This window comes from Mustela lutreola, chromosome 2 (assembly GCF_030435805.1).
Source record: "Mustela lutreola isolate mMusLut2 chromosome 2, mMusLut2.pri, whole genome shotgun sequence".
Lineage (NCBI taxonomy): Eukaryota > Metazoa > Chordata > Mammalia > Carnivora > Mustelidae > Mustela > Mustela lutreola.
In genome coordinates this window covers 206,381,991-206,399,205 of record NC_081291.1, presented here as the reverse complement: position 1 = coordinate 206,399,205, position 17,215 = coordinate 206,381,991, and the positions used below count along the sequence as shown (strand labels likewise).

Below are 17,215 nucleotides of genomic sequence, written 5' to 3'. Positions count from 1 at the left end.
TCTATTTATTTATATTTTTGTGACAACCTGGATGGAACTAGAGGATACTATATTAAGCGAATTAAGTCTGTCAGAGAAAGACAAATACCATATGATTTCACACATATTTGGAATTTAAGAAGCAAAACAAAGGATTGTAGGGAAAAAAGAGAGAGAGAGAGAGAGAGACAACCAAGAAGCAGTCTCTTAACTATAGAGAACAAACTGATGGCTACCAGAGGAGAAGTGGATGGGGGATGGGTGAAATAGATGATGGGGATTAAGGAGGGCACTTGTGATGATCACAGGGTGACGTACGGAAGTGATGAATCACCAAATTGTACACTTGAAACTAATATTGCACAGTATGTTACCTAACTGGAATTTAAATAAAAACTTAAAAAATACTAATAATAACATAGAAGTTCGTTGAAAGATAAAGCAGAAGCTCCGTGTAAAAAGCTTAGACAAGTGCATCTTATAAATCAGTAATAAATTACATGAATGTGATCTTTTGTCAGTTTCTTCGGACTCTAAACTTTGAGGACAGAGATTGTATCTTTCTTGCTACTATACATTCCTGGCTTCTGGCACATGGAAAGTTAAATAAATATTTTGATTTAATGGGTGAGTGAATGAATAAGTGATATAGGAAGTCAAACACTGCAATGTGTTAAGCTTTTGGACATTCAGTGGTAGTATTTTTTTTTTAAAGATTGTATTTATTTTAGAGTAACACAGAGTAGAGAGAGAGAGAGTGGGGGAGGAATAGAGGGAGAGGGAGAGAATCTCAAGCAGACTCCCTATTAAACATAGAGCCTGATGCAGAGCTTGATCCCATGACCACGAGATCATGACCTGACCTGAAAATCAAGATGAGAAGTTTAACCAACTGAGCCACCCAAGGGCCCCATGCAGTGTTAATATGAATCAAAGTATGTCACATTTAGTCAGATAGTCATAAGAATTTGATTGCTTTATATCTCTGTATTTTAAATACTGGCTTCTTGCTAGCCAAGTATTATTGAACTCTGAACATTATGTGAAAACTGGTATTTGGGAACTTAGGTAGCTGGCGAGACCAATCTTATGAAATTTACTCTTGGGAAGCAAAAACATTTGGCTCTATGGGGGAATTAGGAGACTCACAGGATTTATTTATTAATCTACAAAAAATGAAATAGTCTGGCATACGTGATATATACTGCTTCTCTTGGGTTCTTGGAGGAGACTTAGATTCAGCCTGTGAGGGAATGGCAAAGCTCTCTCCACTGGAAGGGCTGCAGCCTACGAACTGAACATCCAAAGAGTGCTCATTTGGGTCAGGCCACATCTGCAAGTATGATGGCTTCTGGAATTGCATTGCAAGGATGTTATATCTGAATCCTCTTTGGGAAATCTGACTCTCTCCATTTGAAGACTTAGTCCAACTTTTATTCTTTTAGATTACCCTGAACTTGCTCTTGATTGCCAGTAGTTTTTCTGGTCCACAAATCATGTGATTATGATGTGATGTGAAAAGATCAATAACCTCTTTGAAGTTTTCATTTCAGTCTGAAATCATCTCATTTTCTACCTCCTATAATTTTTTCCAAGACAAAAAATTAAAAAGATGGTGCAAAAAAAAAAAAAAGATGATGCTAAGCTAAGCTATGAAAATATTCAGAACTTTTATCTGAGTCTAGTAAATGTGATTTTAAATTAGTCATTTAAGGTATAACTTCAGGAAAAATTTGATTTAGATGTCTTTTTCTTTCCTGTACTTGAAACTGACCTTTAGTAGACATAATGGAACTGCTAGGAACACAGTTCAGAAAGAAGAGAATTTTGAAACATATTATATTAAACAGACAAATAATGCTCCCCTCCTCAATACTACAACAATGACAGAGACAAAAGGATGTCACAAATTATGGAGGAGTCAGATTGTACTTCAGTGTAGTCGAACATTTATTCTGAGCTTTATTACTGGAAGTTCGATGTAGTTTGCAGAATATTCTAGTGTTTTAAAAAGAATTTTGCTGACAAACACGTTTTTCAGTAAACCTTAAGTTAGAAAGTGAATTTATCTGTTTATTTGAGTTTAATACCTTTTCTTCAAACATTGAGAAATTATTCTAAACACAGTTTGAAGTGGAGCAATTCAACATATAACCAAGAAATCATGAAAAATAAATTCAATATATATGTATATTTTGTATATATGTAAATAAATACTGTGTTTTCTCATTTATTTGTACCTATATGCATATCTACTCATGTATATGTATTTAGGTTTGCATAAAGATGTTCTCATTTCAAATAACAGAAAAAAGCTTAACTGGAACTTACAGAACATGAAGTCTGAAAGGGAGAGAGCAGTTGCAGGGCTGGTTACTTCATCTGCTTAGCAATATTACTAAAGGATCTCCTGTCCTTAGAACTTTGACTTTAGCCTCAGGCTCATTCCTTCATGGTAATTCTTGTCAAAAATACTTGTTTTAAGCAAAACCTCCCCCAAATGACTTCTTTTTATAGAAAAAAAAATCACATGTAAATTTTTAGATTAGTTATTTTCCAGGACAATGGGGTTCCAAGATTAACTTGATCAGGCTGAGGATGGGGTAACCTCCTTCAGGGTGTGACCAATTGAAGGGTAAAAGTGGTCAACCTGCAGCTCTGCCATCCAGGAAGACAAGAGGAGGTGAATGAATTGCAGAGAAATAGCAAAGTGTATCTGGTACAAATTCCAACTCTCTGTCATCCACATGTGCTAATATTTTTAATCCCTTTATATTTGGTTTGAATTTGTAAATCAAGATTAGGCAAGTAAGGTAGTGAGTCTATTAATGTAAAATTGCATCTTTCCTATCCTGATCATAAAATAATTAAAACAGAAGCATTTTGAAACAAAAGGAAACCAAAGCAGATTCCAAATTATTAAAAATATAAAGATTTTAAAATAGATTTATTCTGTATTTTCTTAATGCGTAAAAAAGAGTATTAGTTCCTTACCACAGAAGTGGAGTTAAACAGTAATATGGAAAAGATTTTCAAATTTACTAGGTCAGGCTATTAAGCATCATACGTTTCAAGACAGTTAATGAAATCAGATTAAAGTGCAGTATTACATGATGTGTGTGTGAGTGTGTGTATCATGATGATTGTCCTCTTAATTAACATGAAATATTAGAAAATATTGGAAAATTTAAAGCATTTTATTAGGATCTAAGCAGTTACTAACTAAAGGAGAGGTTATGTAAACTAAAATAACAGAAAACAAAAGCATTGTATTTTTTGTTTTTGTTTTTCCAATTCATGAAATACAAGTTTCTTTCTTGGGTTATTTATTTATTTATTTTTATTTATTATTACTTTTTTATTAAGTTATGTTAGTCACCATATAGTACATCATTAATTTTTTTAAAAGATTTTATTTATTTATTTGACAGAGATCACAAGGAGGCAGAGAGGCAGGCAGAGAGAGAGGAGGAAGCAGGCTCCCTACTGAGCAGAGAGCCCTATTCGGGGCTTGATTCCAGGACCCTGGGATCATGCCTGAGCTGAAGGCAGAGGCTTTAACCCACTGAACCACCCAGGTGCCCCCATCATTAATTTTTTATGTAGTGTTCCATGATTCATTGTTTGCCTATAACACCTAGTACTCCAGGCAATACATGCCCTCCTTAATACCCATCACCAGGCTCACACATCCCCTCACCACCCCCTCCCCCCTTTCAAAAACCCTCAGTTTGTTTCTCAGAGTCCACAGTCTTTCATGGTTCACCTCCTCCTCTGATTTCCCCTCCTTCACTTTTCCCTTCCTTTTCCTAATGTCCTCCATGTTATTCCTTATGTTCCACAACTAAATGAAACCTTATGATAATTGACACTCTCTGCTTGACTTATTTCACTCAGCATAATCTCCTCCAGTCCCATCCATGTTGATAAAAAAGTTGGGTATTCATCCTTTCTGATGGAGGAGTATTATTTCTTTGTATATATGGACCACATTTTCTTTATCTGTTTGTTGAGGACATCTTTTTTTTTTAATAATTTATTTGTTTGACAGAGAGAAATCACAACTAGGCAGAGAGGCAGGCAGAGAGAGAGGAGGAAGTAGGCTCCCTGCGGAGCAGAGAGCCCAATGCAGGGCTCGATCCCAGGACCCTGGGATCATGACCTGAGCCGAAGGCAGAAGCTTTAACCCACTGAGCCACCCAGGTGCCCTTGTTGAAGGGCATCTTGGCTCTTTCCACAGTTTGGCTACTGTGGACATTGCTGCTATGAACACTAGGGTGCATATGGCCCTTCTTTTCACTACATCTGTATCTTTGGGATAAATGCCAAGTAGTGCAATGCTGGGTCATATGGTAGCTCTGTATTTTACTTTTTGAGGAACCTCCACACTGTTTTCCAAAGTGGCTGCACCAACTCTCATTCCCACCAACAATGTAAGAGGGTTCCCCTTTCTCTACAACCTCTCCAACACTTGTTTCTCGTGTTGCCAATTTTGGCCATTTTTACTGTTGTAAGGTTGTATCTCCAATATGGCTTTGATTTGAATTTCCCCAATTGCTAATGACTTAAACAATTCATGGAAACCAATGGGAATGAAGATGCATCAGTCTAAAACCTATGAGATACAGCAAAGGTAGTCTTAAGGGGGAAATACAGAGCCATCTAAGCCTCCCTCAAAAATAGAAAAAATCTTGAATACACAAACTCTTTTTACACCTTAAAGGTCTGGGGATCTTTAAACCTAACTCACACATGAGGAGGGAAATAATTAAGATTAGAGCAGAGATCAAAGAATTAGAAACCAGAAATATAGTAGAACACATAAACAAAAGCTGGTTCTTTGAAAGAATTAGTAAGATTGTTATGTCAGTGGCCAGACTTATCCAAAAGAAAAAAGAAAGGACCCAAATTAATAAAATTATAAATGAAAGGGGAGAGATCACAACTAACACCAAGGAAATGAAAACAATTATTAGAAATTATAATCAGCAGCTATATGCCAAGAAGTTAAACAACTGGGAAGAAATGGATGCATTCCTGGAAACACATAAACTACCCAGACTGAAATAGGAGGAAACTGACAACCTGAATAGACCAATAACCAGTAACAAGATTGAAGCAGTGATTACAAACCTCCCAAAAAACAAGATCCAGGACCTGATGGACTCCTTGGGGAATTCTATGAAACATTCAAAGAAGAAATAATCCTAATTGTCCTGAAGATGCTTTACAAAAAATAGAAACAGAAGGAAAATTTTCAGAGTCATTCTATGGGGCCAGCCTTACCTTGTTCCCCAAACCAGGCAAAGACCCCATCAAAAAGGAGAATTTCAGACCAATATCCCTGATGAATATGGATGCCAAGATTCTCAACAAGATCCTAGCTAACAGGATACAACAGCACATTAAAAGGATTATCCACCACAACCAAGTGGGGTTTATCCCTGAGAGGCAAGAGTGGTTCAACATTGCCAAATCAATCAATGTGATAGAACACATAACTAAGAGAAGAGACAATAACCACATGGTCCTTTCAACTGATGCAGAAAAAGCATTTGACAAAATACAGCCTCTTTTCCTGATTAAAACTTTTCAGAGTAAAGGGATAGAGAGAATATTCTCGGGTGATTTAATATTAGAATGAATATACATACCTCTTCTGAAAACATACCTCTTTTTGGTTGCGTGGATATTTAAGAACATGATTCGGTATCAACGGCTTATTCTGAAGCTTCTATTGTTCCCATATCTTCCTTACTGGTTACAGGGAACCACAAACCACTGAAAATATCAAGAAAAAAGGGATTCGGAACTTAAGGCTAAACTGCCAGGCAAGATCATGGAGTAAAACATGGAACAACATGGTAGATGAAAACTCAAAAACAAGCACGGATCAAAAGCTTTGAACTTATGATTTGCCTTAAAAGTTTTTCTTCATCCATAATCTTTCTAATCCAGTATTAGAAATGGTATTTCCGATTAGCATGCTGGTCAGTGAATGAAATGAATTAATATATTAAGTAAAGGGTCCCTGTATTTCTTTAATAAGCACCCCAGCAGGAACAGGGAGGCTCTGTGATGCTTCTCTTTCTGGGAAATGTTGGCAAGTGGTGGGAGACACTGGGGTCAAATGGTTTCATTTGAGTTTCATTATTCTTGCTGAAACCTGAATGCTCCCAAATTCTCATGTCCTCAGGCATCACCTTTCCCTTTTCAGGGCAGCTAGCATATAACACAGCTTGGGTCCTCTCCCTGTTAATGGCAGTAAGTCTCTGCCTTTCATGGGAAGATCCTTTGTGAGTTTCAATAGCCTAGGGACCCTTAAATGTTCAACAAATCCATTTTCAGTGTCTGCTTGTCATCTCTTGCTTGAGATTCCTGTTCTGAGCACTTTGGTGACCAGTTTTTGCCCTCTTCTAATCTTCTCTCTGGGCAATGATCCTCTGCACAGTGTTTGGTACATGCAAGGTCACACCCTCCACCCTGCCTGGTATCATACTCAAACATACACACCACTCTCCAAAGCAAACCATAAGTGACTCTTAATCTCACAAAACAAACTGAGGGTTGCCGGGGGGAGGGGGTTGGGGAGAAGGGGGTGGGATTATGGACATTGGGGAGGGTATGTGATTTGGTGAGTGCTGTGAAGTGTGTAAACCTGGTGATTCACAGACCTGGGGATAAAAATATATGTTTATAAAAAATATATGTTTATAAAAAATAAAAAAAAAAATAAAATAAAAAAAAGAAAAGAAAAAAAAAAAGAAATCTGGAAGAGCAGAATGAAATCACAATGTAAAATATTAAAAATATACGCATGGAAACAAAAGTAAAAACCTTTTTCACAGTTGTCACTGCTCCTTTCAGTGCACCCATTCTCCTTTATAGGGTTCTCTATTTCTTCTGGGTTCCCCTTATCCCTCCTGTTCCTCTACCTCCTACCAGGCCGTTGCCATGCTTTTTCAGGAGCCACTTTCACCTATTTTGTTACTCCTTGGAGTCCAAGCTCCAACCCCCAGACTCAGATAAATAAACAAAAACTTCTTGTCCCCAAACAAATCCCACTTCCTTCATTTTGTCCTTGAATTACTGATTCATAGCAACCATTCTTTCAGTTGCTATCCATGCGACCCACATGAAAGTGCTCCGTTCTCCAGAGTCTGAAGTAGCAATCTCTAGAATTGACAGTACTTTTACCCAGCATGGATTCCACACTTCTGCATGAGTAACAGCTAGGTCTGTTATAGCCACCTAACTCATTGTGTTTACCCATGTGGTCCTTCCACATGGAGAGCCAATCCCCAAAACAATTTTCAGTTTTCATCCAAGAAGACAGAAGTGGCTTCTGACTGAAACATTGTCTTTTTCAACTACAAAATTTAACGATGCAGTCAAAATTCACCTTTTGCAGCCAAAGGATATGTCTAGAAACTTTAAAATAGGGTTGTGGTTGCTATGCACATCGATGAAAACTATTACTGTGTTTTGTTAGTAAATAGTATATACTATTATATATAGTCTGTTGACCATCATCTGTCCATATAGAGTCAGACTGACCTTTACACTGATGTAAGTCAGCAGATTTCTTAGAACTGCTTTTCCATGCTTTATGCTTTCTTAACACATTTTAAACATATCCATTAAAAGTAGCAGCTGATTTTGTGGTAGAAATATGTAAGTGTGGGTGAGGATTTAAAAAAAAAAAAAACTACTTGAATATTTTCCATAGATAAAATTGTGTTGTTTGTTATTTGTATGCTAAATATCTAATATTTACCATTGAGTTTTCAGCTTTGTTTTATTGTCAATCTTTAGTTTTGTACCATTGTGCCTGGGAAATATACTTGGTATGATTTTAGTCTTCTTAAAATTTATAATATTTATTGTTTCTCTTTTTATGTGATCTAACCAGGGGATTCTTCTGTGAGTACTGGAGGAAAATGTGTATTCTGTTTATCTTAGATGGAATGCTGTATCTATATCCTTTAGAACCATGTGTTTTGAAATATGCTTCAAATAAAAAATGTTCTTGTTGGGGAAAGAACATTTCAACTGAGAGTACTCATTTTAAATAAAGTATATTAGAGGAGAGGAGTGTGGGGGATGGGTAAAGTAAGTGAAGGGGATAAAGAGTACTGAGTAATGTATAAAATTATCGGATCACTATATTGTATATCTGAAACTAATATAACATTGTATGTTAACTACACTGGAATCAAAATAAAAATACTTAATAAAAAATTAAAAAAAAAGAAAAATCTCCATAGAGACATAACCAAATAATCAGACTGTATTGCTGAGAACTCACTTTTTAGGCCTGGAAGTGATCTAGGAGGTAAGAGTGGGATGCTATTTAAAGGTAAGACAAGCCTCTGCTGTCAAAATACTTCAGTTGTTCTTTCTGATAATGTCCCATTCTTTAAAAACATGGCTATAGAGTTCTGAAAGTCCTAAATTTATTGCATTTAAAAGTAAGACTGATTCATATTTTTGAAAATGCAACAGTTAAAAGATAGATAACCTGCAGTAACTATTTTGGCAAACAAATGGTATTTTATATTGCTGTCTCCAGTGAGAAGATGAATATGATTATGTGTCTGATAATAGATGTTTTAATGGTTCTTGGACATAGAAATAATCTTATGTGTTTCATTAAAATAGTCTCATGCTGGAAATGTATGCGTTTTAGTTTTATTATATATAGTGGAATATAAATTCCTACTCATTTATTTCTCACTTGAAACAAATATATCTTTCTTATTTCACTAACACTGAGCCATTGCAAAAATACTTCCTCCCACCCTGGGTTTGCTACAATTATACAAAATTCTCCTTAGGCATGTTCTGTCTGGAGGAATAACTGTTCTCTATCTTCGAGACAGAATCTATCAAAGGGGTTGTGCCTCATGGCCTGTCCAGAGACAAGTGTTTCAAGAAAAATTGCTGATTGAAAATAATGTGCCACCCTACTTACTACGGGGCACTGCTGAGGTAAATCTCTCTTTTTAATGGCAGAGAGTTGCTTCATTTCAGAGAAACTGCACACACATCCTCAGAACTGTAGTTTGGAATCTGCCTTTTACTCAAATGGCTCCTTTGCGACCTCTCAAGATGTTTTGAAAATATTATTTAAGAGATCATGAAAATGCAATAGTAAATATATTCATGATCATGTCCAAATGCTGAATAACTCATAGAATATTCTATGGTGCTTCACCAGGGCCCTTTAAAAGTTATTCAAAATCAGTCTCAGCTGAACTTTAAAAAATATAACTTGGTCTCGACAACACTCAATTATGTAGAAGAGGGCTCTTGGTTTAATAATGCATCAATGGGGGATTTGAATAGAATTATTTTTATAGTGATAGCTTCTGTTTGCCAAAAGTTTTGTGCTTCTGAAAAAATACCTCACTTATATTTCAAATTACATGTACTATAATACTCATATGTGAATTTAAATGAATTTGTATATTTCAAGTTTCATGCTGGAGCACTTAGAATTTAGATGTTATGTTACTTGGGTTCTCTGAATATTAGTCATAAAGCACTTTTTGGGGGGGTTGGCTTTATCTTAAAAAAATGAATTTCAGTTCATTTCCCTAGCCTAGTAAATATAAAACATAAACGATATTTGATTTTTTTTTCATTTTATGGTTGAGAATCCTTTGTGGCTTTAACGGGTTTAAGCATCGATACATTTATGAGGATAATGAGATAAAGATAAATGTGTGTTGATTTCTGGAATTTTGTGGAAGTGTTTTGCTTAGTTTTTAATATGTATATTTGTGTGTGTCTATGCATGTGAGTGTATGTGTGTATGTGAGAGAGAAATCTCATGGACTGAAATAATATGATACATTGAGGGTTTTTAGTTATTTGAAGGTTTATCCTATAAAAATAAAGAAGAATCCTTTACAATTTATAAAGCAAAAGTATGGAAATATCATATTATGTCAAATGAAGAAATTCTTACTCATATTGCTCTTCTACAAACTTGACTCCAAAATCATATTTCTTAAGATGTTAAGCCATATGAAGTCTACATACACAAGCATATGATTTCAGAATGTAGATACAGTTGGCTACGTTTGTGTGTATGCTAACAGTGCTTTGAGAATAGTAGTTTTCAAAAGTTTTTATGCTCCCATGTAAGAGAAAGTAGAATGCTAAATTGGTGAAACAATTCACACATTAAATATGTTACATATAAGGATATTGCTAAAGATTCTAAACTTGCATATCTTAATATCTAATTTCTTTTTTCTTTCTTTCTTTAATTCTAGTGTAATTACACACAGTGTTATATTAGTTTCAAGTTTACAATATAGTGATTCAACAATTCTATACACTACTCAGTGCTCATCATGGTAAGTGTGCTCTTTATGCCCTTCTGGTAACTATAAATTTGTTCTTTATGTTCTTAATATCTAATTTCAATAGAATCATAGGATGCTGGAGCTAAGGAAGGATAAAGACCGTCTAATTAAATTTCTCAATCAATATAGTTTGAAAGCAAAGACCAGAGGTGGAATGTCTTTTCTATGGGCATTTGAGGAGCCCGTACTTCCTACTTCACTGCTTCCCATCTAGAGCTAAGGCTTTCCATATCTTGACTCTAAGTATCATTTTTTAAAAATAATTTTTAAAAAAAAATATTTTATTTATTTATTTGACAGAGAGAAGGAGAGGAAAAGCAAGGAGTGGCAAGCAGAGGGAGAGGAGAAGCAGGCTGCCTGCTGAGCAGGAAGCCCGACATGGAGCTCCATCCTAGGACCCTGGGATCATGACCTGACCTGAAAGCAGACGCTTAATGGACTGAGTCACCCAGGTACCCCATGACTCTAAGTTTCTTAGTCAAGATGCTGCAGGCTGCAGTGCTCAAGGACCAAGCCAGGATAGCCCTTACTGGCTCATTTTCCTCATTCACAGTGAAGACACTGTGAACAATTCATACATAGGCATGGAATTGCTTAACAGCAAAACCAGACCCTCTGGACCACAGGCAGCACTTACTGGAGCACCAGAAGATAATCATCATTAAATTTGTGGTAGTGGGTGAATATTTTTTTGTGAAAGCATTCCACATGGCAAGGGGTGTGTATGTATGTGTGTTCCCCATCAGTAGGGCCACCAAATATCCCTTTTCTGATGCCTCTTTCCATCTCACTTCCCTCATCTTTCATCATCCACAACTCTTCTCCTCCATCAGTGAAAGAGAAGAAGCCATTCTTTGGTTTTTGAAGATGGTCCCAGTAGATATACTTACTAGATTTCTTCCCCCTCCATCAGTGAAAGAGAAGAAGCCATTCTTTGGTTTTTGAAGGTGGTTCCAGTAGATATATTTACTAGACTACTTACATCAAAGGAGCATTTTTTCCTTCACATATTTGTCCAGACTCACTAGGTTGAAACTCCATAAAACAGGTATTTCTGTCACCTTTTTTATACCCTGAACAAAGGATGGCACTCAGAGGCAACCACTAAATGGTTGTTAAATGAAATTGAGGTTGATAGACACTCAGAAGAAACATAGTTGTTAGTACAAGAAATCCTAGGTTTAAGATTCTGAATCTTGAACGAAATTCAGACACAATTATGCATGTACTGGTCTTCTATTCTAATACGAGGGAGCTCAAATTTTAAGAGGACTGGGTGTAACAATGAACTAAATCATAAAAATGAAGCAGACTTCCATTTAGGAAACACCTACACATTTCCCTTAACATTATATGACAAATGATTTCACAAATTTCCTGTGAAAAAGGCATAGAAATTGCATAACAAAATATAATCAATTTATCTATAATTTTAATAATTCACTTCTTTAGAAAACATTTCTATATCACAGTTTTAATAATTTTTAACTAATACTAATTGCTTCATTAAGTCTTTATAAAAGAGTTTTTAAGGTACTTTGAGAAGTCTCTAGTTGGGCCAGAAAGAGATTGTTAGACAAGATTTTTGATACTGAGGTTAGGAAGAACAGATAAAGAGCCGATCATACCCTGGGGGACTGGTGAGGATTGGCTTCTACTTTTGTACCGCCTTGGCTACCCCTGCATCAACCACATACACAAATACAAATAAAAGTACAGTAAACTTGAAATAGTACATTAAATTCCTATGGCTGTATATGACAGCCTATCCTATTCCTATATGACAAATCATCATAAACTTAGTGGATAAAACAACACAAATATATTTTCTTATAGTTCTGGAAGGCAAAAATTTAAAATGGATCTTACTGGGTTCAAATAAAGTTTTTGTCAAAGCTGCATTCCTTCTGGAAGCTCTAGGGGAGAATTTGTTTTCCTCTCTCCTCTGGCTTAGAGGTCACCTGTGTTCCTTGGCTTGTGGCTACATCCATGCCCATTTTCAAAGATAGTAATTTAACTTCTTCCAATTTCTTGCAACTTCTGTCACCACATCATTTTTTAAAATATTTATTTGTCTGAAAAAGAATGATAGTGGAGGTAGGGACAGAGGGAGAGGGAGAGAAATTCTCAAGCAGACTCCCCCTCTAAGCATGGATACTGATTTGGGGTGCAATCACAGGACCCTGAGATCATGACCTGAGCTGGAATCAAGAGTCAGATGCTTAACCAACTGAGCCAACCAGGCACCCATCACATCAGGTGTTTTAAATCTAACTCGTGGAGTCTCATGATTAAATTGGACTCACCTATGTAATCCAAGACAATCTCTCATCTCAAGATCCTTAACTTTGTCACATCTACAAAGTCTTTTTAGCCATGTAAGGTAACAGATTCATGGGCCCTGGGCATTAAGATATCTTTTGGGGGGTGGATTTTTCAGCCTATTACACTCAAGCATATTTTTCTATGATGAGAGAATCTCTGGATTGTTACAAGAATCAGAAAATTCCTGCCATACTGATTTCTTGTTCTACTACACCAATTCCCAACCATAAAGGGGTGATGGAGGAAGCACTTTTTAAGAGATAAAATTCATAAGAACTTAATACACAAAAGACATTTAATAAGTACACATTGTATGAATAATTGAGTGTTTTCAGTGGAATTCTTGATTTTTACTTTGAATCAAAAGAAAGAAAATCAAAGCAAGATTATCTCTCTGACCTCCATTATGATGACTAACATATGGAAGAAGGCAGTAACTAATGCAACCAAATAGAATCTATGCCATTTTATTCTAATCTATAAGACAACAGACATGGCTGAAAATCTCTCCTGATAGAATTAAATGAAGACAGAACCCAAAATATGTGGCTCTTAGAGATTTGAGATATAGTCTTAATTTTGTGGGTTAAAAATTACTTTTTTTTTGACTTGGTAAAATTACAATACTGTTAATAACCTCTCTGTATCAATCAATGCAGATTAGTCCAAGTGAAGATTTTAATAGGACAATGGAGAACAACATAGTTTAATAGGACAATGGTTAACAACATAGTTAATACTGAAATAGTTAATTGACATGAAAGGTTTGCATAGACCTATGGCTTCTCTGTTAAAGACTTGACATGATTCATTTCTAAATTCCTCAACTATATTTTTTCTTGAGCTAGAAGACTTGTTAGGAAGAGTGTTAATATAACAAAGCAGGAACTTTAGTGCTCTACAATATGTTAAATTAGAGAAATTAGCAGAACTAAAAGAAAAGCTTTACAATTTCCCAAACCTTTTCCTAGTTCCAAAACAATTGGATGTAGGTTTGCATTTTAGATAGACCATTTTTACAACATAAATATTTTTGCCAATTGCTTCTTGTTTTTTTTTCATTTCTTCAGTAATTACAAATATTCATACATACCAAAATCTGTCAAATTTTGATTCAAAATGCATCATCATTTTGATTTATTAAGACTTGATGCATGACCACATCTTTTTTAGTGATTTGTGTCTCGATCACTTTAATTTTGCTTTATCTTTTGAATCAGAGCTTCCCATATTTGGAGTAGCCATGCTGTGATTTTCTCTAAGAATGAAATTTACGCTGGAACAAAGGGAAGTGGACCAGTACTTCAGGGCACACTGAAAATAGCACCCCTGTGACCAACCAGCAAGATTAATTCCCATTTCTGTCAATAAGGGGAAATTGCCAAAGTTCTCACCTTTTTGACCAGGCATTATTTTATGGTGTCCCAAGTGCCACATCGTGTCCGCTTTTGTTCTAACTTACCTAACCACTAATAGATGTATTTCAAAGGAAGAATAAAAAGAAAACTCAGAAATTCAGTGCACAGACATTTTAACTCTACGGTTACATTTATTAACTTCTTCCTCTAAAGTGTTCAGGTTCTTTTTTTAACTCAGTATTCCCTTCCCTAATTTAACATTTATATTCGTATTTTACCTGTTTACAAAAGGAATAAAAAGTTGTTTAGAATAAAAATATTAAAGCAAAAAATAGAGATATAAACATGCTATGGAAATACTAGTGTCAGGCCTGTTTCTAAGTATTTTATATGTAATAAATCATTAAATCTTCATAAGAACCCTATGAAGTAAGTACTGTTTTTATCTCCACTTCATACATGGGAAAATTGAGGCTCAATGTGACTTGTTCAAGGACATACAGTTGTCAAAGAGCAGAGTCAGGATTTAAACATAGCTATGGCAGATTCTAAAGTCTATGTTTCTAGTCACTGTGCCCTCTGAAATACTATGCTCTTGAAGTATACCAAAATAGTGAGTATAATTTAGCATTACATTGAAATACAGGCTTCCTGATAACCAAGATAAGATGAGAAACCTGGGGGGAGGAGTCAAGATGGCGGAGAAGTAGCAGGCCCAGACTACTTCAGCTAGCCAGAGATCAGCTAGATAGCTTATCTAAAGATTGCAAACACCTGAAAATCCATCGGCAGATCGAAGAGAAGAAGAACAGCAATTCTGGAAACAGAAAACAACCACTTTCTGAAAGGTAGGACCAGCGGAGAAGTGAATCCAAAGCGACGGGAAGATAGACCCCGGGGGGAGGGGCCGGCTCCTGGCAAGCGGCGGAGCAACCGCGCACAAAATCAGGACTTTTAAAAGTCTGTTCCGCTGAGGGACATCGCTCCAGAGGCTACCCGGGGCGAAGCCCACACGGGGTCAGCGTGGCCTCAGGTCCCGCAGGGTCACAGAAGGATCGGGGGTGTCTGAGTGTCGCAGAGCTTGCGGGTATTGGAACGGGAAAGCCGGCTACAGAGACAGAGCCGACAGTAAGCTCGCACCTCGGGGTGACCTTGAACCGGTCGCAGGCTCGGTGAGCTCGGAGCGCGGCCGGAGGTCAGGCAGACGGGAGTAACTGGGCGCGGTTCTCAGAGCGCGCACTGAGGAGTGCGGCCCTGGGCTCTCGGCTCCTCCGGGCCGGAGACCAGGAGGCCGCCATTTGTATTCCCGTCCTCCGGAACTCTACAGAAAGCGCTCAGGGAACAAAAGCTCCTGAAAGCAAACCCAAGCGGATTACTCACCCCGGCCCCGGGTAAGGGCGGTGCAATTCCGCCTGGGGAAAAGACACTTGAGAATCACTACAACAGGCCCCTCCCCCAGAAGATCAACAAGAAATCCAGCCGAGACCAAGTTGACCTACCAAAGAGTGCGGTTTCAATACCAAGGAGAGCAGCAGAATTCTAGCGGAGGAGAAAGCAAAGCACGGAACTCATGGCTTTTGCCCTGTGATTTTTTTTAGTCTTGCGGTTAATTTAATTTTTTTCTTTTTCATTTTTTGTTTTTTTTTTCTCGCCTTCGGGTAAAAATTTTTTTTTTTTTTAACTGTTACCTTTTTCTTTTTTAACGATTTTTTACTAGTTTATCTAATACATATATTTTTTCTTTTTTATATTTTTCTTAGGTGTTTTCTTTTTTTTTTTTTAATTCTTTTCTTTTTTTTTCTTTCTTTTTTCTTTCTTTTTTCTTTTCTTTTTTTCTTTCTTCCTTTTTGAACCTCTTTTTATCCCCTTTCTCCCCCCTCACGATTTGGGATCTCTTCTAATTTGGTTAAAGCATATTTTCCTGGGGTTGTTGCCACCCTTTTAGTATTTTACTTGCCCCCTCATATACTCTTCTCTGGACAAAATGACAAGACGGAAAAATTCAACACAAAAAAAAGAACAAGAGGCAGTACCGAAGGCTAGGGACCTAATCAATACAGACATTGGTAATATGTCAGATCTAGACTTCAGAATGACAATTCTCAAGGTTCTAGCCGGGCTCGAAAAAGGCATGGAAGATATTAGAGAAACCCTCTCGAGAGATATAAAAGCCCTTTCTGGAGAAATAAAAGAACTAAAATCTAACCAAGTTGAAATAAAAAAAGCTATTAATGAGGTGCAATCAAAAATGGAGGCTCTCACTGCTAGGATAAATGAGGCAGAAGAAAGAATTAGTGATATAGAAGACCAAATGACAGAGAATAAAGAAGCTGAGCAAAAGAGGGACAAACAGATACTGGACCATGAGGGGAGAATTCGAGAGATAAGTGACACCATAAGACGAAACAACATTAGAATAATTGGGATTCCAGAAGAAGAAGAAAGAGAGAGGGGAGCAGAAGGTATACTAGAGAGAATTATTGGGGAGAATTTCCCCAATATGGCAAAGGGAACGAGCATCAAAATTCAGGAGGTTCAGAGAACACCCCTCAATATCAATAAGAATAGGCCCACACCCCGTCACCTAATAGTAAAATTTACAAGTCTCAGTGACAAAGAGAAAATCCTGAAAGCAGCCCGGGAAAAGAAGTCTGTAACATACAATGGTAAAAATATTAGATTGGCAGCTGACTTATCCACAGAGACCTGGCAGGCCAGAAAGAGCTGGCATGATATTTTCAGAGCACTAAATGAGAAAAACATGCAGCCCAGAATACTATATCCAGCTAGGCTATCATTGAAAATAGAAGGAGAGATTAAAAGCTTTCAGGACAAACAACAACTGAAAGAATTTGCAAACACCAAACCAGCTCTACAGGAAATATTGAAAGGGGTCCTCTAAGCAAATAGAGAGCCTACAAGTGGTAGATCAGAAAGGAACAGAGACTATATACAGTAACAGTCACCTTACAGGCAAAACAATGGCACTAAATTCATATCTCTCAATAGTTACCCTGAATGTTAATGGGCTAAATGCCCCTGTCAAAAGACACAGGGTATCAGAATGGATAAAAAAACAAAACCCATCCATATGTTGCCTCCAAGAAACTCATTTTAAACCCGAAGACACCTCCAGATTTAAAGTGAGGGGGTGGAAAATAATTTACCATGCTAATG

General features: G+C 36.8%; 1 long non-coding RNA gene across 1 annotated transcript in view; it reads left to right on the top strand.

Moving 5' to 3' along the window:
• The first annotated feature begins 10,661 nt into the window (after nt 1–10,661).
• LOC131825970 (uncharacterized) overlaps nt 10,662–17,215 on the top strand; it is a 43,183-nt gene continuing 36,629 nt past the window's right edge. Inside the window, exon 1 of the long non-coding RNA XR_009351384.1 lies at nt 10,662–10,807. This is a non-coding gene — a long non-coding RNA (uncharacterized LOC131825970). The remainder of the gene's footprint in view (nt 10,808–17,215) is intronic.